The sequence below is a fragment of the Nicotiana tabacum genome, chromosome 13, assembly GCF_000715075.1.
Source record: "Nicotiana tabacum cultivar K326 chromosome 13, ASM71507v2, whole genome shotgun sequence".
NCBI classification, from domain to species: Eukaryota; Viridiplantae; Streptophyta; class Magnoliopsida; order Solanales; family Solanaceae; genus Nicotiana; species Nicotiana tabacum.
This window is the reverse complement of record NC_134092.1, coordinates 38,854,192-38,866,718: the sequence shown is the minus strand read 5'-3', so window position 1 is coordinate 38,866,718 and position 12,527 is coordinate 38,854,192.

Genomic DNA, 12,527 nt, shown 5'->3' with positions numbered 1-12,527 from the left:
TGTACTCATGCTACGCTTTTTGCACATTTTTGTGCAGGTCCAGGTACTTCGGAGTTTGTGGTCATTAGCTAGTTGATTGGACATTGCTGTGGAGACTCAAGGTATACTTGCCGTCGCATTCGTAGGCCTCAGAGTCACCTTCTGAAATTTTACTTTGTACTGTTTATTTCTATTCTGGAACAGTTGTACTTAGAGATTTTCTAGTAAACTCAGTAGAGCTTATGAATGTACTACTGGTTTTGGGATATTGTATTGTGCTCGAGGTTGTTGGCTTATTATAGAAGATTTTGGATTCATGTTTAATAGTTGTTTTGGTTAAATTTTATCATTTAATTCAATAAGTGTTAGGATTACCTAGTCTTAGGGACTAGGTGCCATCACGACATCCTACAGAGGGAAATTGGGGCCGTGACAAGTTGGTATCAGAGCTATAGGTTCATAGGTGCTACGAGTCATAATCGAGTTTAGTAGTCTTGTGGATAAGTACAAAGACGTCTGTACTTATCTTCGTGAGATTGCAGAACTATTAAGAAACTTTATTTCTTTCATTCCTATCATGTGAGTTTATTGATTTCGGAGTTTGAGCCTTTGTCATTCTATTCTCTCATAAATGGTGAGAACACGAGCTGCAGTTACTGATGATGCTACCCCAGAGCCGGTGTTTCTAGGGGCTGGGGCAGAGGCAGAGACTGAGGAGGAGCACGTGCTACATCTAGAGAACCTACTAGAGCAGTAGCTGAGGAGCCACCAGTAGCTCCAATTGGGGTACAGGCACCGGGGGCGCATGTTGCGACCCTGGGACTTCAGGAGACTTTAGCGTAGTTCCTGAGCATGTTTGGTACATTGGCTCAGGCGAAACTGATTTTGGTGGTGCCAGCTACTTCACAGATCGGGAGAGGAGCTCAGACTTCCGCCACCCATACTCCAGAGCAGCGAGTCCACATTGGTCAGGTTCCAGGTGTCATCCCAACAGAGCCTGTTGTTCCGATTCAGCCTGATGTCAGGCCAGGGGCATCTGAGGAGGAGCAACCGAGATTTGAGAGGTTCAAGAAGTATCACCTTCCTACTTTCAGTGGCTTTGCTTTCGTGGATGCACATGGGTTTCTAGAGGAGTTCCACTGTATTCTCCGCACCATGGGTATTGTGGAGACGAGTGAGATTGCTTTTACTACATTCCAGCTATCAGGAGTAGCGTATTAGTGGTGGAGGGTTTATAAGGAGGGTAGCCCGGTTGATGCAACTTCACTTTCATGGCCTCAGTTTTCAGAGATGTTCTTGAGAGAGTTTGTTCCCAGACCCTTCGGAATGCATGGCTCATGGAGTTTGAGCAGCTGCGCCAGGGTACTATGTCAGTGTCAGAGTATGCTGTTAGATTCAGTGATTTGTCCAGGACACACCTGCTTTGGTTTCTACAGTTAGAGAGCGAGTTCACAGGTTCATTGAGAGGCTTAGTTATGGTATCTGATTCAGCATGGCTCGGGAGTTGGAGACAGATGTTTCATTTCAGCAGGTGGTAGAGATCGCTCGCCGATTAGAGGGAATGCAGGGCCAGGAGAGAGAGGGCAGGGAGGCTAAGAGGCCTCGTGGACCGGGAGGACCTACTGATCCCTATTTTGGAGGCAGGGTACGTCATGGTAGAGGTTTTCACTTCAGGCTACACGCGGTGTTACAGATATCCATGGGTCCCAAAGTACCCGTACCGGACAACTTCCACATCCACATCAGTAGAGAGGTTGCTTTGAGTGTAGAGATATCAGCCACATGGTGAGATATTGTTCCAGACTCTGGATAGGTGTGTCACAGCAGGGTATTCAGGCTATGAGTTCTGCTGCAGTTGCTACTATACCTGCACTGCCAGCTAGGGATGGAGGTCAGGCGGGTAGAGGTCGCCCTAGAGGGGGAGGCCGGGCCCATTATTATGCTCTTTTAAGTTGGGCAGAGGCCGATGCACTAGATGATGTCATTACAGGTATGATTTCGATTGGGTATAGATATGCATTTGTGTCACTTCGATCCGGTTCCATTTATTGGTAAGATTCATCCTACCTTGCTTCAAATATGATTGTGTTTTGTGATACTTGTACTCTGTTCATGTGTTCACTCCAGTTGAGAATCTTATTGTGATAGCCCGTGTCTATTATTCTAGTTTGGTTGCTATTGTAGGTTATGAGACTTGGATGGACTTTCTGTTAGTTAAATACAGTAGGTTTTGACGTGATTTCTGGGTGGTTTGGCCATAATTTATGATATGGGTGTTCTACAGGTATGGGAAGTTTGCTTTGTGTTGTAGTTTTGGTTTTACGGGGTTAGTTGGTAGGGTGCCTTAGTTGATGAGATGTTTATTTTACTTGTGGTTCTGAGTTAAGGATGGGGACCTAGTGTTCTTGTGAATAGGTGTGTTGGTGCCGGGCTATGTGCCGCAATGAGGTCATATTAAGGTAAGATCTGTTGTGGTTGTTGCGTGTGTCTTGCTTCTTCCTTGTGGATTGGATCCACAGTATGGTATCTATGAGGAGTTGTGCCTATTTGGCTTGTTTGACGGTTCTCTCATGTATTCCTCTTTTCATACTCAGTCGCATTCGAGTTATGCTTGTTGGGTTTGGATTGCGATATGTGTGCCCAGGTGGCGTTTGAGGTGGCTTGTTGATCAGATGAGCAATTATGAGTTTCGCATGTTTCTTGCATTATTTTCAGCGTTGTGAAGGTTTGGAACAAGGTTCTAGTCGATATGCGCCAGTTTTCTGGTACCGGGCTTGGTAATGGGCAGCTATTGTAGGTAGAGTTGTTGCTATGGGCATATGGATGATGTGTTATGTCATGTGGTTATACCTTGTGGGTATATACATGAGCTGTTGTAGCTAGTTGAGAATTATACAGTGTGTTTGTGTGATAATAGGGCCCTTTGGTAGATGTGGGAATTTGATTCTAAGGCATTTCGGCATGAGTGGAAGCAATAATCTGTGGTTGAGATGGTATTGTCGGGCTTGTGTGGATTGGGGTGACGTAGGATTACTCGTGTATGTGTATGGTGAGTTCGTACAATGATTTGACGGCTTGGAAAAGACTCTTGGCATGTTCGAGGACGAACATTTGTTTAAGAGGGGGAGAATGTAACGAACCGACCAGTCATTTTGAGCTCTAAGGTTCCGTTCTGTGGTTCGAGGTCTTGAGTGGCTTCATATTGTGTATTATGACTTGCGTGCATGGTCAAACCTGATTTTCGGATATTTCGGGATGAATTTGGATGAGTGATTCCCACTTTAGAAGCTTAAGTTGAAAATGTTGATCGAGGTTTGACTTTTGTGGAAACGACCCCGTAACAGTATTTTGATGGCTCCTATAGGTTCGTATCTTGATTTTGGAGTTGGGTGCATGCCCGAAATCGATTTCGGAGGTTCGTAGGTTGATTTGTGCTGTTTTACCGAAAGTTGACAATTTAAAGGTTTAGAATTTTGATAAGTTTGACGGTAGGTTGACTTCTTAGCTATCGTGTTTGGATTTCTGTTTCGGGACTTGGAATAAGTCCGTTTTGTCATTTGGAACTTGTTCGCAAAGTTTGGTGTCATTCCGAGTTGATTTGATAGGAATCGGATGCGCGATTGTGTTTTTAGAAGTTCTTGAGTTTCATGTTGAATTTATGTGTTTTGGGGGCTGATTCGTGGTTTCGGATGTTATTTTGATGATTTGATCACACAAGCAAGTTCATGTTATGTTTTTAGACTTGTGTTGATGTTTGGTTTGGAGCCCCGAGGGCTTAGGTGAGTTTTGGACGCGTTGTGGAGTATTTGATAGAGTTGAGTTCGTTGGGATTTTTGCATAGATGTATCGGGTCTTGCAATTGCAATAATAGATGTATCCTGCTAGGTTCACATTTGCGATCCCAGTGATCGCATTTGCGATGGGGTGGCTTGGGTAGATGATTCACATTTGCGAAGGTCCTATGTTCGCAATTGCAAACTATTCATCGCATTTGCGATGACATCATGAGTGGGAGGGCTTTCGCTTTTGCGATTGTTTCTTCGCATTTACGACACCTGCGACTGGACAAAAAGCTTAGGGACGGGATTTTGGCCTCATTTTCATATTTTGGAAGTCTAAACTCGGTAGGAGGCGATTTTGAAGAGGGAATTTCATCTACAAATTTTGGGTAAGTGATTCTAATCTATTTTTAATTGTATTCCATCATTATATCTTGGATTTTAACATCAAATTCATGTGAATCAAAGTAAAAATTTGTGAAACTTTGTCAAGCTTTTGAAAAATAAAATTTGAGTTTTGAAAGTCGATTTGGACTCCAATTTTGAAACTAATCACATATATGTCATTGGTAGTCGGAATCTACCATTGGACCCGGGTTTTGACCGGGCGCGTCCCGGGTTGACTTTTGAGAATTTTTGTAAATATCATCTTTATTTATTGGCATTGATTTCTCTTGCATTAATTGATGTTATTAAGTCGATTTTGGTTAGATTTGTGCCGAGCGGAGGTGAATTGTAAAGGAAAAGCTATTTTTGAGAATTGATTGAGGGCTTTTGAGATAAGTATCTTGCCTAACATTGTGTGGGGGAACTACCCCATAGGGATTAGTTTGTCTGTACTATTTGAACTACGTGAAAGATGTGTACAAGAGGTGACGAGTGTGTACACGGCTTATATGTGAAAATTTGACCGGCTTAGACTCTTAGGTTCTTATGTTCATTAAAATGAAGTTGTCTTATCATGTTAAATCCTCCATTTGCTAAATTCACCCTTACATGTCTTATTTGAAGTTGATTGATTTATGTTCTACCCTTGTTGCCAAATATACTCTTATATGCCTTAATTGAAGTTGTTGCCTCTTTTATTGCCATGTTATCTCTTCCGTAATTGCTTAACCTTAATTGAAGTTATTGTTTTTCCTTCGATGTTCAGTTGTACTTATTTGGAATCATTGCTATATGTTATCTCCTTTATCGTTGAGTTGTACTAATTTGGAATAATTGTTACATATTATCTCCCTTATAGTTGAGTTGTACCTACTTGGAATCATTGTTACATGTTATCTCTCTTATCGTTGAGTTGTACTTATTTGGAAACATTGTTACATGTTATTCCTTCAATTGTTGAGTTACTCTTATTGGATATCGTTGTTACACATTATCTCTCCCATTGTTGAGTTATTCTTGTTTGAAACCATTATTACTTGTTATGTCTTTCATTGTGAGCTCGTTCTCTCGTTCTTTGTGTTTTGTAATTCTTGTGTTGATTTATTTGCCATGCTCTCGTGTTGTTGTTGTTGTTGTTGTTGTTGTTATTATTGTACTCAGTGTTTTTGAGCCGATGGATATGTGTTGTTGTGGTATTGGAATTATTTGAGAAGATGTTGTGGCACACAGGCACATGTGGTGCGAGTTGTTATATTGTGTTGTTATATTTTGTCACACATAATATTGTTGTGAGGATTTTCGTGGTGTTCGCACGTGAGTTGTCTGTGCTATTGTTATTATTGATATTGCACATGCCATGTGACAAGGCGAGCTATATATGTGGGTTTGCGCATGTGGCGAGACAGGGCGGGAATATTATTATGCGCGTGTGGCGAGACAAGGCGAGCATTTACTTTATTGGTGCGGACGCGAAAAGAGAAGCTGGGCTATGTCGGGGATGATATGTGATGACTTGTGATGGCCTGGGGGCATTGTTATTGATGATATTTGTGTAGTGGTATGCTTACCTTGTGTGATTATGCATTTTGCATTTCGTTGTGTTGTTTCCTATGCGCCATTCGTTGTCTCTGCTCTTACTTATTGACTCGAGTTGTGATGGAACACTTGCACAATCATACACATAATTAATCACTCTTATCAGTTTAAGGAGACGAATCCTGAAGTTTATTGGTCATTTACATGTATTCTCATTTACTTGCTTTCTGTGTGAGAGTTGTACTATTGGCACATGAGTTATCCGTGCGGTTATGAGTTATTGTTATTGTTGGCACGTGAGTTATCCGTGCAGTTATGAGTTATTGTTATTGCTGGCATGTGAGTTGTCCGTGCGGATATGAGATATTGTCACTCCCTTAGTACGTGAGTTGTTCGTGCATATTGTAGGTATTAATGGTATTGGCACGTGAGTTGTCTGTACGGTTATGATTTGTAATGTGGGCACAAGATGCCAAGTGATTAGGGTTCCTGAATTGGGACCCGTGATTTGTGATTATGAGGTATGGTACCTATGGGAAATTCTTGAATAAATCTTGTGTGAAAGCGGTTATTCTTATTGAGTTGTTACTTGTTTTCAATACTTGGTTACTCCAGAATTGAACTATATTCAGCTTACTCTACGATGTTATTACCTGTTGTGCCTTGTTACTAATTGTTGCTTCTAGTTTTCTATTGTAAGTATTGTTTTGTTATTGTTACCACGCTTAGTTTTATATGGATACTGTTCCTTGTTAGTTTCATACTCATACTCGTATAGGTTATTATGTCTAGTAGGTGTCTTGACTGTTCCTCGTTACTACTCCACCGAGGTTAGTCTTGATACTTATTGGGTACCGCTATGGTGTAGTCATGCTACGCTTTCTGCACATTTTTGTACAGGTTCAGTTACTTCAAAGTTTGTGGTTCATTAGCTAGTTGATCGGACATTGCTGCGGAGACTTAAGGTATACTTGCCGTTGCATTCATAGGTATCGCAGTCATTTTCTGAAATTTTACTTTGCACTGTTTATATCTATTCAGGAATAGTTGTACTTAGAGATTTTCTAGTAAACTCAATAGAGCTTATGACCTGTACTACCGGTTTTGGGATATTGTGTTGAGCTCGAGGTTGTTGGCTTATTATAGAAGATTCTAGATTCATGTTTAATAGTTGTTTTGGTTAACTCTATCATTTAATTCAGTAAGTGTTAGGATTACCTAGTCTTAGGGACTAGGTACCATCACGACATCCTACGGAGGGAAATTAGGATCGTGACAAGTTGGTATCAGAGCTCTAGGTTCATAGGTGCTATGAGTCATAAGCGAGTTTAGTAGATTCTTGCGGATCAGTACGGAGACGTCTGTACTTATCTTCGAGAGGTTACAAAACTATTAGGAAACTTTATTTCTTTCATTCCTATCGTGCAAGTTTATTGATTTCGGAGTTTGAGCCTTTGTCATTCTGTTCTCTCACAGATGGTGAGAACACGAGTTGCAGTTACTGATGACACTACCCACAAAGCCGGTATTGCTAGGGGTCAGGGCAGAGGCAGAGACTGAGGAGGAGCATGTGCTACAGCTAGAGCACCTACTAGAGCAGCAACTGTGGAGCCACCAGTAGCTCCGATTGCGGGACAGGCACCGGAGGCGCCAGTTGCGACCCCGAAACTTCAGGAGACTTAAGCGCAGTTCCTGAGCATGTTCGGTACATTGGCTTAGGCGGAAATTTTACTTTGTACTATTTATTTCTATTCTGGAACAGTTGTGCTTAGAGATTTTCTAGTAAACTCAATAGAGCTTATGACTTGTACTACTGGTTTTGGGATATTGTATTGTGCTCGAGGTTTTTGGTTTATTATATAAGACTCTGGGTTCATGTTTAATAGTTGTTTTGGTTAAATTCTGTCATTTAATTCAGTAAGTGTTATGCTTACCTAGTCTTAGAGACTAGGTGCCATCATGACATCCTACGGTGAGAAATTGGGGTCGTGACATCAAAATAAGTTTAATTTGCATACACTTATTATTGAATATTTGTGTACATTTTATTTTGAATATGTGTTCTATATCATATTGTGGAGTACTTTTGGTGCATTCTTTTGACATTATTGAAAGATATGTTGAGTAGATAGAGGGCAGTCTTCTCACACAGGTGACTGCTTCCATCAATTTAATAGTGATGGGAGATGAGACGAGATCTTAAGCAAATTATCATACATATACTTTGAGAATACATGGCTTAAAAATCGTTAGCATCGCACAATTAAGGACAAAGGTTAATTTAGTATTTTTTGGTGAAAATATGTTTCACTTAATCTACTTTAAGATGCCATATATGAGTTCACATTTACTGAGTAGATGAAGGAACTCAGTTCAGATGCATATGGTGTTTGAATATCATCTGTACAATATTATCTTATGAGATAAAGACATTCGTAGCGTGAATAAGGAGAAAATACTGTAGCACAAGTTCTCATACCGTGCGTGCAAATATCGACCAAAAAGGATTAATATACGTTTTATCTCGACTTATTATTATGTGAGATCTAAAATTGAGTACCCATATGTTTCCTATTAGTGGCTGGAAGCTTTTTTCGATATTCGCTATCTTAGCATGCTACCAAATAACCATGTGAGATCGATTCGATGGAGCATGAATAAAAAAGCAAATTTATTCCAAGTTGACAAACTAGTGAGAAGAGGAAGATCTGTCACGACCCCAAAATTCCACCTGAGGTAGTCGTGATGGCACCTAGTCTCTAATACTAGATAAGCCTAACATATAAGACAATTTGACAGAAATAATGACTAAGAATATTAAATAAAAATGATAAGACTCATGATTACGTCAATACTAAATAACAATCACAATAGTTTCAAAACCCGGTGAAACTGAGTCATAAGCTCTAAGACGTACACTAGAAGTCTCAAAATACAATACTGTTTGATGTGAAAATAATCAGTAGAAAAACAATAGTAGAAGGTGACTGCGAGGCCTGAGGGCGTCAAGCAGGTATACCTTGAAGTCTTCGTAATATCTAGTTCGATCACTAGCATCCGGCACGAGCTGAAGTACTTGGATCTGCACAAAAAATTTGCAGAAGCATAGCATGAGTACACCACAACAGTACCCGATAATATCAAGCCTAACCTCAGTAAAGTAGTGACGAGGCCAGGTCTAGACACCTACTAGATAAAAAAACCTGAACAAAATATAATATACTTTAACGACGGAAGCAAGAAATAAATGACAAAAAATCAGTACAATGAGGTAAGGCTAACAACGGATAATAAAGAAATAAAGGACAACAAGAATGAGCATATGATAAGAATAATAAGTAATCAAATACTAGTAAAACAAATTAAAGAGTAACAATAACCGTTCAATCAACAAACCTTTTCAACATAGAGTGTACAACAAGAATCACAATCGAAGCATCACACCTTATATCCACATTTCACAATTTACAATATAAATCTTCCTTATATCGCCGCATGAGCCTTGCATTTATATTTTTAAAAATATTTTTTCCCGAAATAGCTACACGCGCTTTAGCCCCCTTATCTCACCGCGTGGCTTCAAGTAATTCCCTTACTAGCAATACACATATAAATCCAACCTTATCATGCCGATGCACATCAACCTCTATCCTTATACCGCCACATGCACATCAATATCATAACACAATAATCAACTCGCACCACACATGCTCATATGCCATAATATTTCCAAAATCAACAATACCAATGTTACCACAACATATAGCCGACGGCTCAACCACAATGTGTACAAGAATCTCAATAATAAAATATGAATGAGAAACACTCAACAAGAAAAATGTCACGACCAAAACTCAACATGTCGTGATGGCACCTACCACAAAATTAGGCAAGCCGACAATAAAAAATAACTACGCATTTTGAATTGAAATCATGATGAAATAAGTTTAACAGTGAAAATTCTCATAAATAACCGATAAGAAAAATACCGTGACTCAATATAAAATCCCCAAAATCCGGGTGTCACTAAGTACATGAGCTACTAAAATGTCAACATAGTCAGACTGCTAATACAACTGTCTAGAAAGATAGAATAGTGCTAAATAACTAAAAAGAAGGAGAGTCGAGGTCTGCGGATGCATAGGCAGCTACCTCAAAATTTTCCAAACAGATGAAGCTCCAAATCTAGCGACCACCATTCCCAGAAGTACTTGGATCTGCACACGAAATGCAGAGTGTAGTATGATTACAACTAACCCAATGTACTCAATAAGTAAGAGGACTAACCTTGGGCTGAAAGTAGTGACGAGCTCAGAAAGGTACAGTCCAAAACCAGATAATAACGCAAATATGACAGGAAAATGACAGTAATAACTCAGAAAAAAAATCTCATAATCAGTTTGTAGACTGTTCAGGGATGTGGACATGCTTTCAAGTATTTAACAGTTTGAGCTCAACACAGATAAAATATGCCAAGTATGACTAATATATGGTATGTTACATCTCGATATCTATATGTCAGATATGCACACCCATTGTAATGCAACATAGTGATAAAGCCATATACTCATACTCTCGAATTATTCAACCTCACTCAGCATGCTCATTCACTCAATACTCCCAATCACTCAGCACTCTCAATCGCTCAGCACTCTCAATCACTCGGCACTCGCACTCATCGGTACCTGTGCTCATTGTTAGTATGTCAGACTCCGGAGGGGCGAATACTGCCCTAGCGCTAATATAAGCCAATCATGGCATGAATTAATAAAGCATGCTGCGGTGTGCAGCCCGATCCCATAAATATCACTCACAATCAGGCCCTTGGCCTCACTCAGTCATCAATCTCTCCAGTCTCTCGAGCTCACAAAACTCATGCCAATCAGCCCAAATAATGATACATGATGTAACAATAAATGATAACAGAGACGAAGATATGATATGCAAGTGATGAATGCGACTGAGTATATAACTACAATTTAAGCAAATAACTCAACAACAGGAACGACCTCTGTGGGTCCCAACAGTACCAGCATATAGCCTAAACATGATTTCTAACATGAATCATAGCTCAATTTCGCTAACAATTGAAATTATACGAAAAATAACAAGATTAGATAACTATACAGCTCCCCGGAATCAACCGAGTCATAATTACTACGGCGCACGCCCACACGCCCGTCACCTAGTATGTGCGTCACCTCAACACCAACCACATAACACGTAGTTCAGGGATTCATACCCTCAATACCAAGTTTAAAAGTGTTACTTACCTCAAACCGCACAAATCCCTACTCCAACAAGCCCTTACCTCACGAATCGGCCTCCGAACGACTCGAATCTAGCCATAAACATCTTATTACAATCAATACAAACTATAGGAATCAATTCCATATGATAAAGCTAGGTTCTTTAACAAAAAGTCAAAAAGTCAACACAAAAAGTCAACCCAGGGATCACGTCTCAGAATTCGACAAAATTAACAAAATCCGAACACCCATTCAATAACGAGTCCAACCATACCAAAATTACTCAATTCCAATCTCAACTCGACCTCCAAATCATGAAATTATAGTCTATGAAGTTTCACAAATGTTTCCCAATTTTTCCAAACCAAAATACTACTTAAATGGTAAAAATAATGATAGATTCATGTATAACAACCAAATCCAAGTTAGAATCACTTACCCCCAATTAACTCCTTGAAAATTCCTTCAAGAATTGCCCAAATTTGAGGTCTCTAGCTTAAAATATGAGAAATGGGTTCAAACCCTCAATTTTGATATTTAACACTGCTGCCTAGTGATTCCTCTTCGCGGCCGCGGAAAGTCCTTTGCGATCGCGAAGAACAAAATATGCTGCCCTCAAAAATACTCTTTGCGAACAAGAACAAACCATCACGAACGCGGTGACTGATTCCCCCAAAGGTATGCGATCGCGGAAACAATCAAGCGATCGCATAGAGAAACACGCCTGACTCCCAGTCCTCCTCTTCCTTTACCACGAACGCGACACCTATCACGCGTTCGCGTAGCACTAACTCCCCAAGCTTCGCGATTGTAGACCTATTCTCGTGAATGCGTAGAACAATTTCATCAGTCACCCAAACAACCCTTCGCGATCGCATATAAGGAAACAAGCAACATACATAACAATAGTCCAACAAGTCCAAAAATGAGCCGAACATGATCCGAATCACACCCGAGGCCCCCGGGACCCCATCCAAACATACCAAAAAGTCCTAAATCACGATACAAACTTAGTCGAGGCCTCAAATCACATCAATTAATATCAAAAACATGAATCGTACCCCAATTCAAGCCTAATGAGACTAATGAATTTCCAACTTTTACAATCGACGCCAAAACCTATCAAACCAACTTTGATTGACCTAAAATTTTGCACACAACTCATAAATGAAACGATAGACCTATTCCAACTTTCGAAATCAAAATCCGAGCCCGGTAACTACAAAGTCAACTCTCGATCTAACCTCTCAACTCTCCAAACTTCAACTTTTCCAACTTTCGCCAATTCAAGATAAAATCACATACGGACCTCCAAATCAATATCTGGACACACTCCTAAGTTTAAAATCATCATACGGAGCTATTAGAACCATCAAAATTCTATTCTGGAGTCAATTACACGTAAGTCAACATCCGGTCAACTCTTCCAACTTAGGCTTCCAACCTTGGGACTAAGTGTCCCAATTCATTCTGAAACACCCCCAGAACCAAACCAACCACCCCGAAAAGTCACATAACAACAAACGAACATAGAATAAGCAATAAATAAGGGGAACATGGCTAAAATACTCAAAACTTCAACTTCAATAACTCAAAA